At 46.3% G+C, this 15,953-nt stretch overlaps 1 pseudogene; it reads right to left on the reverse strand.

Moving 5' to 3' along the window:
* Window positions 1–339: 339 nt before the first annotated feature.
* Window positions 340–12,471, reverse strand: LOC147375277 (cytochrome P450 4A11-like; annotated as a pseudogene).
* Window positions 12,472–15,953: the final 3,482 nt, after the last annotated feature.

Genomic DNA, 15,953 nt, shown 5'->3' on the forward strand with positions numbered 1-15,953 from the left:
AACATCTTGGTTGTGTCCAGGGAAACCCATTTCTGACTTCTCACTCCAGAACCATCAGAGGATAACTTTGTGTTGTTCTAAGTCCCTAAGGCAGAGGCAAATTATTGTAGCATCAAAATAGAAGTGAATACAGGTATACAGGCAGGCAGAAGGGAAAAAACACAGGAGAGAATAGACATGCTGGAGGAGAGCAGGCAATCAGGATTAGGTGGACATTGAGAGATACAGGGGGTCAGAGACAGATGGAGAGACAGCAGATAGAGAGCCTGGAGAAAGGTGAGAGGAGAAGGGCAGAAAGTGTGCTGCTGGGCAGGAGGCAGGAGATGAGGCAAGCTGGCAGGCAGGCAGATCAAAGCTGGAAGTGGGCAAAGGGGCAAGGACAGGGAGAGTGATAGCAAGACAGGATGGCGGGCAGGGGCCCTCAGGGCTTGTCCTTGTCCCCACCTGGATCAGAGAGCTTCCTGAGTTGAAAGTGGATCCCATTTTTGGATCTCTGCACCATGACTGGAGCAGGCACAAGGACCCTGAAGGGATCCGATGACAGCTCAAAGCGAAGCAAGGTCAGGGCCACGGCCACCTTGCATCATTCATGGCAGACTGCTTCCTGATGCAGTTCCTGGGTAAGGAGGGGAAAAGGAAGACAGCGGAGGCTTCTAACCCCTGCTGAGCACAGGGATTCAGGGCTGTCCTCTACATGGCCCAGCCCTGATCCCTTCCTTACTCATCACAATGAACTTGCCAGTGAAGCTTTGGGCCAAACTCTCCCCCTGACCTAAGACAAAGCCCACCTCTCCAAGGACTATCTCCAACTTCCTACTCCTGCTCTCAGCAGGAAACCTGTAGGGAGGCATCAGTGCTCTAAGCCACAGAGTCAAGTCAAGTGGATCAAAATGTGAACTAGTACTTTATTCACTCGTCCATGGGCAATTCCTGGTTTCAGGTCAGCCCAGGGCACTGTAGGGGGCAGGGGTCCTGAGACACCCTCTCGGGACCTTACCACCTATGGTGGAAAAACAGGCTGTTCAGTCCCAAGAGATGTTAAGACAGGGTTGTGCAAGGAATCAGAATGGCAACAGGGAGGCTTCCTAGAGAGGACAAGGGTTAATGACCCTGAACCTGCTGATCATTTGCCTCCCAATTAATGATCTGACTTCTTGTCTCCCTTCACCTCCTTGGTCAATCTACCTTTGGAACCTTCCCATTCTAATTCAGAAATGACCCTCCTAACCATCCCTTGGGCTCCTCATCTGGCCTTTTCAGCCTCCATTCCTCCCCTCCCTCTAAACCCACAGTAGCTCCAGGCCTGCTATCTTCCACATCACAGGGAGCACACGTCCCAGTACCTCAGTGGCATCACAGCCCTCTCTGGATTCTTCCTCACTCACCTGGAATCTGTCCCTCTCGTCTTCCTGACTCAGCGACGGTTGAGGTCCCCGCCCCTCGCCTCTGCCATCCTCATGCTCAAGGCTCCATCCAGTGACCACCACCCTCACCCCCTCTGCTGGCTGCACCTCTTCCCACTCTGGACCCTCAAGGCACCATGGGTGTAACTCAAGGACACAGCACATCCAGTGTCCAGCACAGTGCTGGATCGTGGATCCTCCACAGTCTGCCCAAGGAATGAATGAGTGAAAGAGTGGATGTGTCAATGATGTCTGTCTTGAGGAGACATGTTGTTGACAGTGAGCCCTGGGGGAGGACAGCGTTATCATCCCTGTGTTCCCATCTCCTAGCACAGGTCTTGGCACACGGAGACACGCTTAATACATACTTTCACATTTGAACAATATTAATTGAATTGAAAACAACTCAAATGGACTGAGAGCATAACAAATATTCATTCTGACCTAAAATCAAGCTGCCTAGTGCCTTTCCTCTAGTGGCAGCTGCATGACGTGCAGCCATGTCTACAAGGAAGGACTGGACCGTGGTGTAAACCAAATCCTAGAAGCAATTCAGGAAGACAATTTGCTTCAAAGCTGTTCTGTGAATGTTGATTCACAGTTGAAAATTTCCTAGAACTGTAGAGTCAGAAAAAACTTGTTTCTACTAAGTTACAAAGTCACTGAAATTACGATGCCATGGACTGTATGTAGCCCATGGGATTCCCACCAGTCCTTGGGATTCTCCAGGCAAGAATACTGGAGTGGGTTCCATTTCCTTCTCCAGCGGATGTTCCCAACCCAGGGATCAAACACAGGTCTCCTGCATTGCAGGCAGACTCTTTACCAACTGACCTACCAGGGAAGCCAAAATTTTTGTAGCCTTTACAATTTCACAGCAATCATTTAGGAGTGTATCATCCAGGTTAACAGCTATTTCAAGGGTGCTTTATACTTTACATGCAAGGGATTTTTCAAATGCGTCTGTCAAATACAAGGAAGCTTTCCACCTGTAGGGAAAGAGCAAATTAACCAAGATGACATGGTCAGGCTCTCTTGCCCTGCGGCCTCTTGCTCTTGCCCCACAGTTTGTAAACAATGATTATGTAACAGATGAGATCACTGTATGGCACTGCATTCACACTTCACATGGTACTCGCTTGGACTGGGGCTACTTTTGTTATATAAGCTCCACCTGGAAAGGCCCTGGGGGCGGTGTGTGGTACACCTTAATTAGTTTCACCAAGAAAACCCTGGCTCCTGCTGCATTGGGGCTATATTGGAGCAACATCATGGTTATGTTATACGAGGTTATGTTCTGACTGTGTTCTGGCTGCCTTATGGTTATGTTATGACTGCTGCTACAGCTGCTGCATCAGCAAGGAGACAGGCAGTGTTATGGCAGCCTTGCCAGCCAGGAGAGAATAAACGTGTCTGCAGTTCCTATGGCTCCTCCAGTCTTCTTCCAGCCTCTTAGCCCATGCCTTGACTACCCTGGGCTCAGCAAACAGTGTGCACAGTGTGAACAGCAAGATAGTTGGCACCATGAGCAGGATCAGCAATACACTCCCCAAAGCAGACTTGATTGTCCTCCACTTTACGCCTTTTCTTACTAACATTAGACTCTGTAGAATCTGGGACTATGGTATATAACCTCTGCTATTATATATAGAACTTTGGCAACAGGAAAATATGTCACGGTTATATTAATACACAGTCAAAACTATCGGAGTTACTGCAGAAATAGAGAACACGCTCATGACCGTGAAACCTTCTTCAAACTACAACTGTAGCTGATCCTATACATGGAAGGAAGCTGAAGTTCCAAACCCATGCAAACATGACAGATACTGTGAGGGGAAATTGGTGAATTAAACAGAAAGGCAGTGTACCAACTAGGAATGCGGTAACAGAGAAAATCACCTTTTAAGGTGACTGAAATTGTGCTAACCAAATGTGTAGTTTAACGTTCATGAAAACTTCTAGTGCTAAAAAGTCATACTCCTAAAGTGAGGAAAACTCTGGATACTTTGGATTGGCCACTGACATGGAAATGAGGTCAATCCTTGTGGATATCAGGAGGTCAATGCCATTATGGAGGGCCCTGAAGGCTTTCTTGTACATGGAGACCCAGGCCTCCTTCTCAGCACATCAACATACAAAAACAGAACTTCATGCTCCACATATGAATGTAGACAGTCACATACAGCAGGTAGCAACCAGTGACATCTGCTTCCCCCAGTACAGAGGCCTCACCTGGATCCTCCTGAGAAGGGCAGGAAGGCATGGCTGTGTCGAGTAGAACCTGATGTGAACCAAGATGGGTCAAACACCTGCAGAGAGTACACCAGGGCCAGGACATGTGGGGTCAAACTCCTAGCATCAATCTACCAGGGAACAAAAATCTCAGAGCAGGAGCAGGAGGACAGGTTGTTGTGGAGAGAGCATCCCATCTCCTCCTCCCACCACCATTGTACCTCTGGGTTTGGCCACACCTTTGGGTTGTGATGAAGCCCATAAAAGGAGAGGGGAGGATGATTCCTGTGGGGCAGAGAGGAGAGAGAGAAGCCTGATGGTCCCATAGTGCAGGGCATGAGTGTCTTCACAAACGTCCTGGGAGCCACCATGGGAGCACCCTCCATCACTCTGAATGAAATGATGCTCTTGAAGACAGGTGGGTGGGGAATGACAAAGCACATGAGCACTGATTAGGAGAAGGTGATCAGGGCTCAGGATTAAGAAGTAAAAGAACTTCAAGGTTACACTTAGGAGCAGTTGAGTGACAATTCACATTTATCAAGTGTCATTATGACTCTGAGGAATATGTAGTAACTCACTTAATCCTCACACAGCCCTCAAGGCAAGCACTCCTATATCTATGAGCAGATGAAGCACTTGAGCCTCAGAGGGGTTAAGGGTTGGGTCTATGATTCCACAGCTAGGAGGGAGTAGGGCTGGGATTCAGACTCACTGGGAGGTGAGTTAGTGGGTGGCCACCAACCATGGCAGGGCTCTCAGATACATGATCAGCTGCTCTCTGCCATCTACTAGGGGGCACCTCAGAGAACAGACCAACTGACCCATAACAGTGCAGTCCTTGAGCTCCCTTCTTTACTTAGACCCCATATGAAAGAACCATGCCTCCCCCTTTGTCTGCTTTTCTCTTAAGCCTTCATGTTTCAAGGAATTAGAATTTTAGGCTCCATCATACGACTATATAGAAGGGTCAACATTTGTTTACTGAGCTTTTGTTGCATTCAAGCTCTGTGTCAATAATTTTTTTTCAATTGGAGGTTAATTTATTTACAGTGTTATGTTGATTTCTCCTATACAACAATGAAAATAATGCACAATTACACACACACTTCATGGCAAATAGATGGAGAAACAGTGACAGACTTTATTTTGGGGGGCTCCAAAATCACTGCAGATGGTGACTGCAGCCATGAAATTAAAATACGCTTACTCCTGGGAAGAAAAGTTATGACCAACCTAGACAGCATATTAAAACCAGAGACATTACTTTGCCAACAAAGGTCTGAAAGGTTGTTGAATCATGTGAAGACACTGGGATTCTTGGCCCCCGGAGGAGAAGAATTCAATCCGGGGCCAGAGACGAGGCTTGATCGCTCAGAGCTTTTGTGTAATAAAGTTTTATTAAAGTATAAAGGAGATAGAGAAAGCTTCTGACATAGGCATCAGAAGGGGGCAGAAAGAGTACCCTCTTGCTAGTGTTAGCAATGAAGTTATATACTCTCCAGTGAATCCAGTTGAACTCTTCCAAATCCTGAAAGATGATGCTGTGAAAGTGCTGCACTCAATATGCCAGCAAGTTTGGAAAACTCAGCAGTGGCCACAGGACTGGAAAAGGTCAGTTTTCTTTTTTTATTTTATTTTATTTTATTTTTAAACTTTACATAATTGTATTAGTTTTGCCAAATATCAAAATGAATCCGCCACAGGTATACATGTGTTCCCCATCCCGAACCCTCCTCCCTCCTCCCTCCCCATACCATCCCTCTGGGCCGTCCTAGTGCACCAGCCCCAAGCATCCAGCATTGTGCATTGAACCTGGACTGGCAACTCGTTTCCTACCTGATATTTTACATGTTTCATTGCCATTCTCCCAAATCTTCCCACCCTCTCCCTCTCCCACAGAGTCCATAAGACTGTTCTATACATCAGTGTCTCTTTTGCTGTCTCGTTTTCATTCCAATCCCAAAGAAAGGCAATGCCAAAGAATGCTCAAACTACCGCACAATTGCACTCATCTCACACACTAGTAAAGTAATGCTCAAAATTCTCCAAGCCAGGCTTCAGCAATATGTGACCATGAACTTCCTGATGTTCAAGCTGGTTTTAGAAAAGGCAGAGGAACCAGAGATCAAATTGCCAACATCTGCTGGATCATGGAAAAAGCAAGACAGTTCCAGAAAAACATCTATTTCTGCTTTATCGACTATGCCAAAGCCTTTGACTGTGTGGATCACAATAAATTGCGGAAAATTCTGAAAGAGATGGGAATACCAGACCACCTGACCTGCCTCTTGAGAAATTTGTATGCAGGTCAGGAAGCAACAGTTAGAACTGGACATGGAACAACAGACTGGTTCCAAATAGGAAAAGGAGTTCGTCAAGGCTGTATATTGTCACCCTGCTTATTTAACTTCTATGCAGAGTACATCATGAGAAACGCTGGACTGGAAGAAACACAAGCTGGAATCAAGATTGCCGGGAGAAATATCAATAACCTCAGACATGCAGATGACACCACCCTTATGGCAGAAAGTGAAGAGGAACTAAAAAGCCTCTTGATGAAAGTGAAAGTAAAGAGTGAAAAAGTTCGCTTAAAGCTCAACATCCAGAAAACGAAGATCATGGCATCCGGTCCCACCACTTCATGGGAAATAGATGGGGAAACAGTGTCAGAGTTTATTTTTCTGGGCTCCAAAATCACTGCAGATGGTGACTGCAGCCATGAAATTAAAAGATGCTTACTCCTTGGAAGGAAAGTTATGACCAACCTAGATAGCATATTGAAAAGCAGAGACATTACTTTGCCAACAAAGGTTCGTCTAGTCAAGGCTATGGTTTTTCCAGTGGTCATGTATGGATGTGAGAGTTGGACTGTGAAGAAGGCTGAGCACCGAAGAATTGATGCTTTTGAAGTGTGGTGTTGGAGAAGACTCTTGAGAGTCCCTTGGACTGCAAGGAGATCCAACCAGTCCATTCTGAAGGAGATCAGCCCTGGGATTTCTTTGGAAGGACTGATGCTGAGGCTGAAACTCCAGTAGTTTGGCCACCTCATGCGAAGAGTTGACTCATTGGAAAAGACTCTGATGCTGGGAGGTATTGTGGGCAGGAGGAGAAGGGGACGACAGAGGATGAGATGGCTGGATGGCATCGCTGACTCAATGGATGTGAGTCTGAGTGAACTCCGGGAGTTGGTGATGGACAGGGAGGCCTGGCGTGCTGCGATTCATGGGGTCGCAAAGAGTCGGGACACGACTGAGCAACTGATCTAATCTGATCTGATCTCAATGAATCCGAAGAATGTCTGGAGGTTGTAAAGACCTCACCAGACCTACTCCCATAATTTACATTTTAAAATAACAGAATTAGCCAGAAGGTTTAATCCAGAGACTGTCCTCAGGCAGGATACATCCTTGTAAAAACCAGGTCTACTCCAATAATTTACATTTTAAGATAACAGAATTAGCCAGAAAGTTTAATCCAGAGACTGTCCTCAGGCAGGATACATTATTGTTATATAATCCAAAGGAAGGTAGAGAAGGAAAAAAAGTTTGTCCTTTCTTCCTCTTTGAGAATTCCAGATCCCTAACTCCTTGGGGACCCCTAGACTCCCTATCAACCTGCCTAGGAATGACTCTCTCAGGTCCATCTAGTCAAAGCTATGGTTTTTCCGGTAGTCATGTATGGATGTGAGAGTTGGACTATAAAGAAAGCTGGGCACTGAAGAATTGATGCTTTTGAACTGTGGTGTTGGAGAAGACTCTTGAAAGTCCCTAGGACTGCAAGGAGATCCAATCAGTCCATCCTAAAGGAGATCAGTCCTGGGTGTTCATTGGAAGGACTGATGCTGAGGCTGAAACTCCAGTACTTTGGCCACCTCATGAGAAGAGTTGACTCATTGGAAAAGACCCTGATGCTGGGAGGGATTGGGGGCAGGAGGAGAAGGGGACGACAGAGAATGAGATGGCTGGAAGGCATCACTGACTCGATGCACATGAGTTTGAGTGAACTCTGGGAGTTGGTGATGGACAGGGAGGCCTGATGTGCTGCGATTCATGGGGTCACAAAGAATCAGACACGACTGAGCGACTGAACTGAACTGAACACAAAAAGAATTTTAGCAGCTGGGAGAAGTGTAATGCTTATAGGAATATACAGCCAAAATTTTGTTGGGATGGACTACAGAAATAGAGAACACACACATGACTGTGTAACTTTCTTCAAATGGCAACTGTAACTGATCACAGACCTGACTTGAAACCTCAGGGCATGGAGGGCAGCTGGAAATCCAAGCTCATGCAAACAGGACAGATATAGAGAGGGGCTAGTTGGTGAATTAAGCAGAAAAGGCAGTGCGCTGGACTAGGAATGTGGTAAGAGAGAAAACCACTTTTAAAGATGACTGATAATTGTGAAAACAAACATCTGAAGTTCAACTTTCATGAAAACTTCTAAAATTAAAAAGTCATACTCTTAAAGTGACCAAAATCCAAGAATAATTTGGACAGGCCACTGACATGGAAATGTGGCCAATCATTGTGGATGTCAGGAGGTCAATATCTCCATGGCAGGCCCTGATGCAATTCTTATACATGGAGACCCATGCCTTCTTAACAAACACATCAGCATACAAGAACATAACTGTGTGTACTTCATATGAATGTAGACAGTCACACACATGGGGTAGCAACCAGTCACACCTCTTCCCCAAGTACAAAGGCCTCACCCGATCCTCCTGAGAAGGGGAGGAAGGCATGGTTGTGTCCAGCAGGACCTGGTGCAGACTAGGATGAGTCAAACACCTGAAGAGAGAGTACCGGGGCCAGGACAAGTGAGGTCAAACTCCTCCCACCAATCCACCAGGGGATAAGTATCCCAGAGCAGGAGCAGGTGAAGGAGTTGGTATGGAGAGAGCATCCAATCCCCTTCTCCCTTGGCCATCATACTGAAGAGGAAAATTTAAAACCTTGCACCCAGCTGGAAATAACCTCATGCTCTTTCTGCTTCTGCAACTCAGCTAGCTCCTGCAAAGTCATGTAAGTTACATAGTTTCAGAAAGACAGAAACTTACAAGGCTAGCAGCTGAAACTTACTTCCATCACCCATGTCAATTACCCAGCCCCTGTAATCATGCTTAACCATGTTTATGGAAAGGTCAGGCATCTCCCCTGCTGTGTCCTAACTGCTGCTTCTGCCTGCAGGACACCCCTAGTTTGAACTAGCCTATAAAGAGTTAGAGATGCCCACTAAAGTCTGGTGTCATGCCCTGTCTATAAAAGCTCTGTAACTCGGTTTTTCAAGCCTCAGAACTGGAAGTGTTAACTCCTCTGGGCTCACCAGCGTAGTAAACCTGAAATTTCCGACTTTCCGAATGCGGTGCTTGGTTTCTTGACAGACCAACTTCTGCAACAGTATTTCCATCACTCTAAAAGAAATGGTGGTCTTGCAAGACAGGCAGTCTGGGCATGACAAAGCACATGAGCACAGATTAGGACTAGCTAACCATGGCCCCAAATTGAGAAGTAAAATAATTCCCAGGTTACATTTAGGAGCAACTCAGGTGACAACCTATATTTATCAAGTGCCATCATGGCCCTTGGGGAATGTGCAATAACTCATTTAATCCTCACACGGCCCTCAAGGAAGGTAGTCCTGTCCCTGTGATGAGATGAAGCCCCTGAGCCTCCAAGAGGTAAGGGATGTGTCTATGATCACAGAACTAGGAGTGGCAGGGCTGGAATTCAGACCCACTTGGAGGTGAGCCAATGGGTAGCCTCCAGCCATGGCAGGGCTCTCAGACCTCATCATTGACTGTTCTCTGCCATCCATCAGAGGGCTCCTCAGAGACTGGGCCATCTGACCCATAACAGTGGAGTTCCTGAGCTCCTTCCTATATTTAGACCCCATATGGAAGAATCACACCTCTGGCTTCTGTCTGCTCTTCTCTGAAGCCTTCACATCTCAAGGAATTAGAATTTTAGGGCCTATTACAAGATGACATTCAGGAGCAAACATTTGTTTGTTGAGCTTTTGCTGTGTTCATGTTCTGTGTCATGCATTTCACACACCTTATCCTAGCTCAGTTCAGCTGCTCAGTGCTCAGTAGTGTCTGACTCTTTGTGACCCCATGGACTGCAGCACGCCAGGCTTACCTGTCCATCACCAACTCCCAGAGCTTGCTCAGACTCGTGTTGTCCCCTTCTCCTCCTGCCTTCAATCTTTCCCAGCATCAGGGTCTTTTCTAATGAGTCATTTCTTCGCATCAGGTGGCCAAAGTATTGGAGTTTCAGCTTCAACATCAGTCCTTCCAATAAATATTCAGGACTGATTTCCTTTAGGATTGACAGGTTTGGTCTCCTTGCAGTTCAAGGGACTCTGAAGAGTCTTCTCCAACACCACAGTTCAGTGCTCAGCTTTCTTTATGGTCCCTCTCACATCCATACATGACTACTGGAAAACCATAGCTTTGACTAGACAGATGTTTGTTGGCAAAGTAATGGCTCTGCTTTATAATACGCTGTCTAGGTTACTCATAGCTTTTCTTCCAATGAGCAAGTGACTTTACAGAGTAAATAATTACCTTAAGTTGGGTACAATAGTCATGTCATCACACAACTAGAAAAGCACACGTGGATTTCTGATCTACCACGTGGTCCTACAGAGTGATTAGCTGAGTGGTGAGATGAAGTTTATACATGCAGGTAAGGAGTGTCCAACAGGGAAGGTGATGGGCTTGCTGAGCTCTCTGCCAATAACTGGTACTGGTGGGTAGAATCTCAGTGCCTCCTGATACACATGTGGTATAAGGCATCTGGTCCAGATGGTCCCTGAAAGGAAGCCCACCTGAGGGCAGGCAGGACTGGACAACCAGGATTCTCTCTACCTAGGTGGGACAGGATTCTTCCATCTCCAGGACACTCACCATGTGATGGAGGCACCATCCCCCAGGAGCCTCTGGATCTCTTCTGTCACCTCTGCTGATGCACAGGGTGGGAGACCAGAGAATAGAGGATCCAGGAGATGCCACTGGTTGTTGTCTCCTGACCCTTGAACATGACCTTGTCCACTTCGGCATGGAGGTCCTTGTCAGACAAGCTGCTCCCAGTCTTCATCTGTGGAGGCAGGGCCAGTGTGCAGGGTCTGCCCTTCCTGTGTGCTTCTGCCCAAAGGCTCAGGCCTCTCCTGCCCACACTCACTCTGGCAAAGAGGAGGATGTCCAGGAAGTCCAAGGGCCTCCATTTCCTCTCCTTCTCCAGCTCTCCCTCCTTCTGCAGGTGAGACTTTCTCCCCTTGATAATTGAATCTGTCCCAGAACAGTGGTTCCCAGCCAGAGCTGAGGACTCTGGGGGCCCAGATGCAGCCCCATCATAGCTGCAAATCTTACCTCTATATGGCAGTAGCACATGTGTGTTGAAGTGTGTGCCACATAAGATGGGTAATAATGTGTCCATGTGTCTGCAAGAGGGAACAGGCTTGGCTGTAGAAGAGAGTTTCAGCATTTGACAATGTGTTTGTGCACTTCCAGTGTGTGACATGTGTGTCTCTGGGATTGACCGCATTATTCTGGGGGGCTGTGTCTGATGGATGTTTGACAGATATATCTGTTTGAGAGTGAACTATGGATTGAGCTTGGTGTGATATGTGCAGATGAAAGAGAGGTGGACTCACCACCATCAGTTGGACAGAGTAGGCCATGTGCCCCATGGAGGGCCTCAGGATGTCATGGTGGAAGGCTGAGGTCAGCATCCCCCAGTACTGGAACCACATCTGCCCCTCCAACAGGAAAGTACCATTCCCTGGACCACAGATGGATGTGTGTGGGGGTCGGGGAGACTGGATCAGAGGAGTGACTGGGGACTGCATAGGAGGAACCCAGATTGTCAGAAGGAGGTATGTGACAGGAAAAGTCAGGAAGGCCAGTACATTTCCAGCAAGTGAATTTCCAAAATTGCTGTACCATTTAGATGTGACAGTTTGAGATAAAGGTTAAAAAAGAGTAGGAGAAACAAGAACCTACAGTATAAAACGAGGAACTACGCTCAATATTTTGTAGTAAGCTGTAAGGGAAAGGAATCTGAATCCCTGTGCTGTACACCTAACACTGCAGAACAAGGTAAATCAACTGCATGGGAATAAAAGTTTTTTAAAATGAGTTATAAAAACTCATATATGTTTGAAGTATGATCACATTCTGAAAACATTTAAAAATCTCTTTCCTTTGATAGTCGTTATTACTTATTTATTGTACAGAAAAAATTAAGAAAACTGAGACATCTCAGAAGTTTTATCCATAGTGATACATCATGAAAGAATCCCCTCCTTTCTAGTATATGAAGAATAAAATTGTGCAGCTTATAGGGTTATTTTTTTAATTAAAAATTTTTAAAATTAATTTAGTCTGTTGTGCTAAACACAGGTTGTGCTGGGTCTTCGTTGCTACGTGCAGCCTTTTTCTATTTGTGGTGAATGGGGAACACATCTGGTGCTTAATAAGAGTTCATGTTAATAGTACTTGTTATCTCTTATTCTTTAGATCTGAGAAAACACTACAGAGAGTTGTTGCTACTATCATGACTATTTTTAATAATAATAATACTATGAACGGCCTTCCCTTCCTGATGATTCTCAGCTATCGACCTGTCTCACCCACTATGAACTTACCTCCCATCCCTGACTCTCTCAGGCTTCAAGGATGGCTGGTAGAGTCGCATACTGATGATGAAGGGCCAGTCTCTGTTGGAATTTCACAGACCCAGGGCATGTACTCCAGAGGGAATATTTGCTCCTGCTGGCATGTGGGTTTCATTCTACCTGTCCTTGGCAGGACCACCTTCATGCCGTTAGGGTCAGAGGTCACAGGGCTAACCTTGCTCACCCATGGAAATTGAGGACAAATACATGGGAATTTCTCTGTCCTTTTCAGAAGTTGTTGCTGACTCTATTCCTTTGGAACTATAACAAGAGCAAAAAATAAAAAACAGCAGCAACTCTGTTTCAAGGTCAAGTGCTTGAGGTAAGGCTGAATGTTTGCACAGGCATGGCGAGATGGTTCTGAGGGTATCCACAGAGATCAAAGACTAGAACTGCTGAGTCAGACTCTGATCCAGACTTCTACTATCTCTCCAGAACTTGGCCTAAGATCTGATTTAGTTTCCTTGTTTGTTTCTCACTCAGAACTGCCATTAGAACTTTAAACACAGTGAATGCTTGACAAATGTTCAGGGATTAACTCCATGGAGTACAAAACATTTTCATAGGCTTATGTAAAATTAAGGCAAACCTGTATGAGGGGGGAATATTACTTGATCTTGTTTCACTGAAGAATGAGGAAACCCATGTAAAGGATATATACCCAGGTGAGATCATTTAAGCCCAAAGCTGCTGACCCCAAGGTGTCCCTTCCTAGGATTCTCAAGACTCCCTGGGTGCCTCTCTTATCACGTTTCCATTCAGTGTTCTAAACGCTTGGCATCATGTTGACAGGCTTGTCTTTCATATCTATCATCCCTGTTTTTAGAGCGAGTGTAGAGCATGTTCATAGAGATTAAGCCTCACTTTTCAAAGAAGCAATAAGTTCATGAAGAAGGAATGAGTACATGTAAGAGTGATGAGTGAGTTTTAATACAAAATTCTGTTTGTAAGTGTCAGATAGAATCATAGCTAATGTAGGAAAGAAGGAAGCACAAAAATAAAGCTGGGGCTCAGGGACATCTCACAGAGCATGAGGGCAGGGGCAGCCAGGGTGTGGAAGGGGAGAACCAGGGACTGGAGGGCTGCCAGGACTGTGTCTCCCATTCCTTCTCTCGGTACATCCATGCAGTCATCCCTCTGCAAGTGTCTAAGGAGGCTCTACCTTAAACAGACAGTTTTCTAGGAGTTGGTGATACAGTCATGAATCAACAGACACAGTCCCTGTCCTTGGGCAGAGTCTGGGCAGTGGAGGACGGAATGTTTACTCTTCTGGGGTTGGCACGTTTCCCCATTCTGCCACCCTTAAGCCTGAGGGGACCTGTTGAATCCTGTTCCAACACTCTGATTCTAATATCATGGCCAAGTGGTCCATCTGTTACAATCAACTGTGGCTGGGGTGAATAGGCCTTCCAAAGACCCACCTTTTTTGAGGGAAGAGATCTCAGAGCAAATGAGCTGGGCAGACATCCCATAATGTTTCCACCACAGTGGATGCCAAGTACATGAAAGAGTAGGTGGGTAGATGAGCTCAGTTATTCATTTATTTGATACCTATATGTTGAGGACTTACTTTGGATGAATTGCCATCCTAGGAGCAAGAGATTCAGCAGTAAGCAACAGAATCCTTGCCTTTATGGAGCTCCTCTTCTAGTGCGGGCTGACAATCCCACCCTGACCTGAGACATGTCCTGCTTGAGTGCATTCTGGGGGCTGCTCTGTGCTCCAAAGTCACGACCATCATTTGATCTGTCTTGTTCTACTGATCCAGTGCAGGAACTGACCTTTAGGAGCCTCCTAACACTCCAGCTATGTTACCTAGTTTTCTTGGATCTCCTCTGGTGGACCCAGAGGACCTGGTCTTTTTTTCTGATTGCTTGGTGTCCAAGAAAGCCAGATGCCTGCAAATCCTTCTTCCTGGGCATGTCATTTGTTCAACCCAATTAAGTTGGCATTCTAATTTCTAACTGAGCCAATAACACAGGTATTGAAAAAAATCTATTATAAGAGCTAGAAGTATTTGGTTGCAATTGCTATATTAGACCAGCAGATATTGACAAATGATTAAGTACCATGTGTTTGTGTTAGTAGCTCAGTCATGTCCTGCTCTTTGCCACTTCATGGACTGCAGCCTGCCAAGCTCCTCTGTCCTTAGAATTCGTCTACGTATTGCAATTCTCCAATATACTCCAAAGTATAATGGAGTGGTAGCTGTACCCTTCTCCAGGGGATCCTCCCGTTTCAGGGATCAGACCCAGGTCTCCTGCATTGCAGGCAGATTCTTTACCATCTGAGCCATTATCAAAGCACCATGAGTAATACAATCAACATAAGAGAAATTGTCTACTTACAGAGTCTATTTATTACGTAATGGCCATCGGTGAAATGGGAACATCAGTGAAAATGTTTTATTGGTTCCATGTGTCAACCCTTAGCTCAGAAAATTGACATTTGCACCCAAAAAAAGACCACAAGTTCTGAAAATCAAAATACTCTGGAAATCTAATACAACAACATCCATGAACAAACTGGGCTTTGGCATCTCTCTGTAGCTGATTCTAACAGTCCCCGTCTTACCTCCGTTCTGCTGATAATGACTGAGACTCCTTCTCTTGAAAAGACTGGCCCCACGGTGAGCCCTCACCCTCTCTACCCCCCAGCCCCGACCCGCCACAGGGCTGAGTGCTGCCTCCTTCAGGGGTGGTAGATGCTGCACTTCCCCAGCCTGCAAGTGGCTCATTTCTCTTTCTCTCTCCACACACCTGGGCTGAGCATCCCTCCAGGTCAGTCTCTCTGCTGAGTTCAGGGGTACAGGGAGGAGATGATACCTCAGCCCCAGGAAACTCACAGCACACTGTATGAGGGAAGAACGCCCAGAGATAACCAGACCCAATTTAAGGGCACAAGTCAAATATCAGCACCCTTTGCCAGATGCCATCCTTGAGGCTGGTCATTCTGTCTGGGAATGTCAGTTTAAACAAAGTCCTGTGTTTCACAAAATCAAGCCAGTTGGCCTACTCTTCCTGACGTAACTCCCCACACAGCAGGTGAGCCTCTTTTCCTTGACATGACACCATCTTAGATTCCTGTCTGTTGTCTCCACACACAGTGGACCCGCAGGGCTGACTCATCAGATTGATATCTGTGTCCAAGGCAAGCTCAGGTCCAGGCAGGGAGGATGGGATTGAAGAATGGGCAGGGAAGCATGGGGAAGCCTGTGAGAACAGCTGAAGGTGCTCAGCCTGGAGAACAGGGAGACTCAGGAAGGAACAGCTGTTGTCTTCTAAGGGCAGGGCTGCCAGGACAGCCTGAGATCTCCTTAAGGAAGGGGTGTCTGACAGACCCGAGGTTACCAGCACAGGGCCTGAAGAGGAGTGAGCTCCCTGGACTGGGTGAGGGGTCAAGACCTGAGAGGTTAGCTGGCTTTTCCCCAGGAACCATGTGATTATTACACAACAAGACTTTGTCCTGTGGGCTTGCTGACCATTACCATACTTTAAGAACCTGAGCCATTCCGGCCCTCCCAGTCCCTTGTCTTATCCTCTCCTACCTACCTCCTGGTTGTGACTGAGGCTAATTAACAACCCTTAGGCACATTTTCATAATCACATTTTAATGACCGGTTAGTCA

Source organism: Bos grunniens, chromosome 3, assembly GCF_055505025.1.
Source record: "Bos grunniens cultivar Pamir isolate PY7600 chromosome 3, Bosgru_T2T1.0, whole genome shotgun sequence".
Lineage (NCBI taxonomy): Eukaryota > Metazoa > Chordata > Mammalia > Artiodactyla > Bovidae > Bos > Bos grunniens.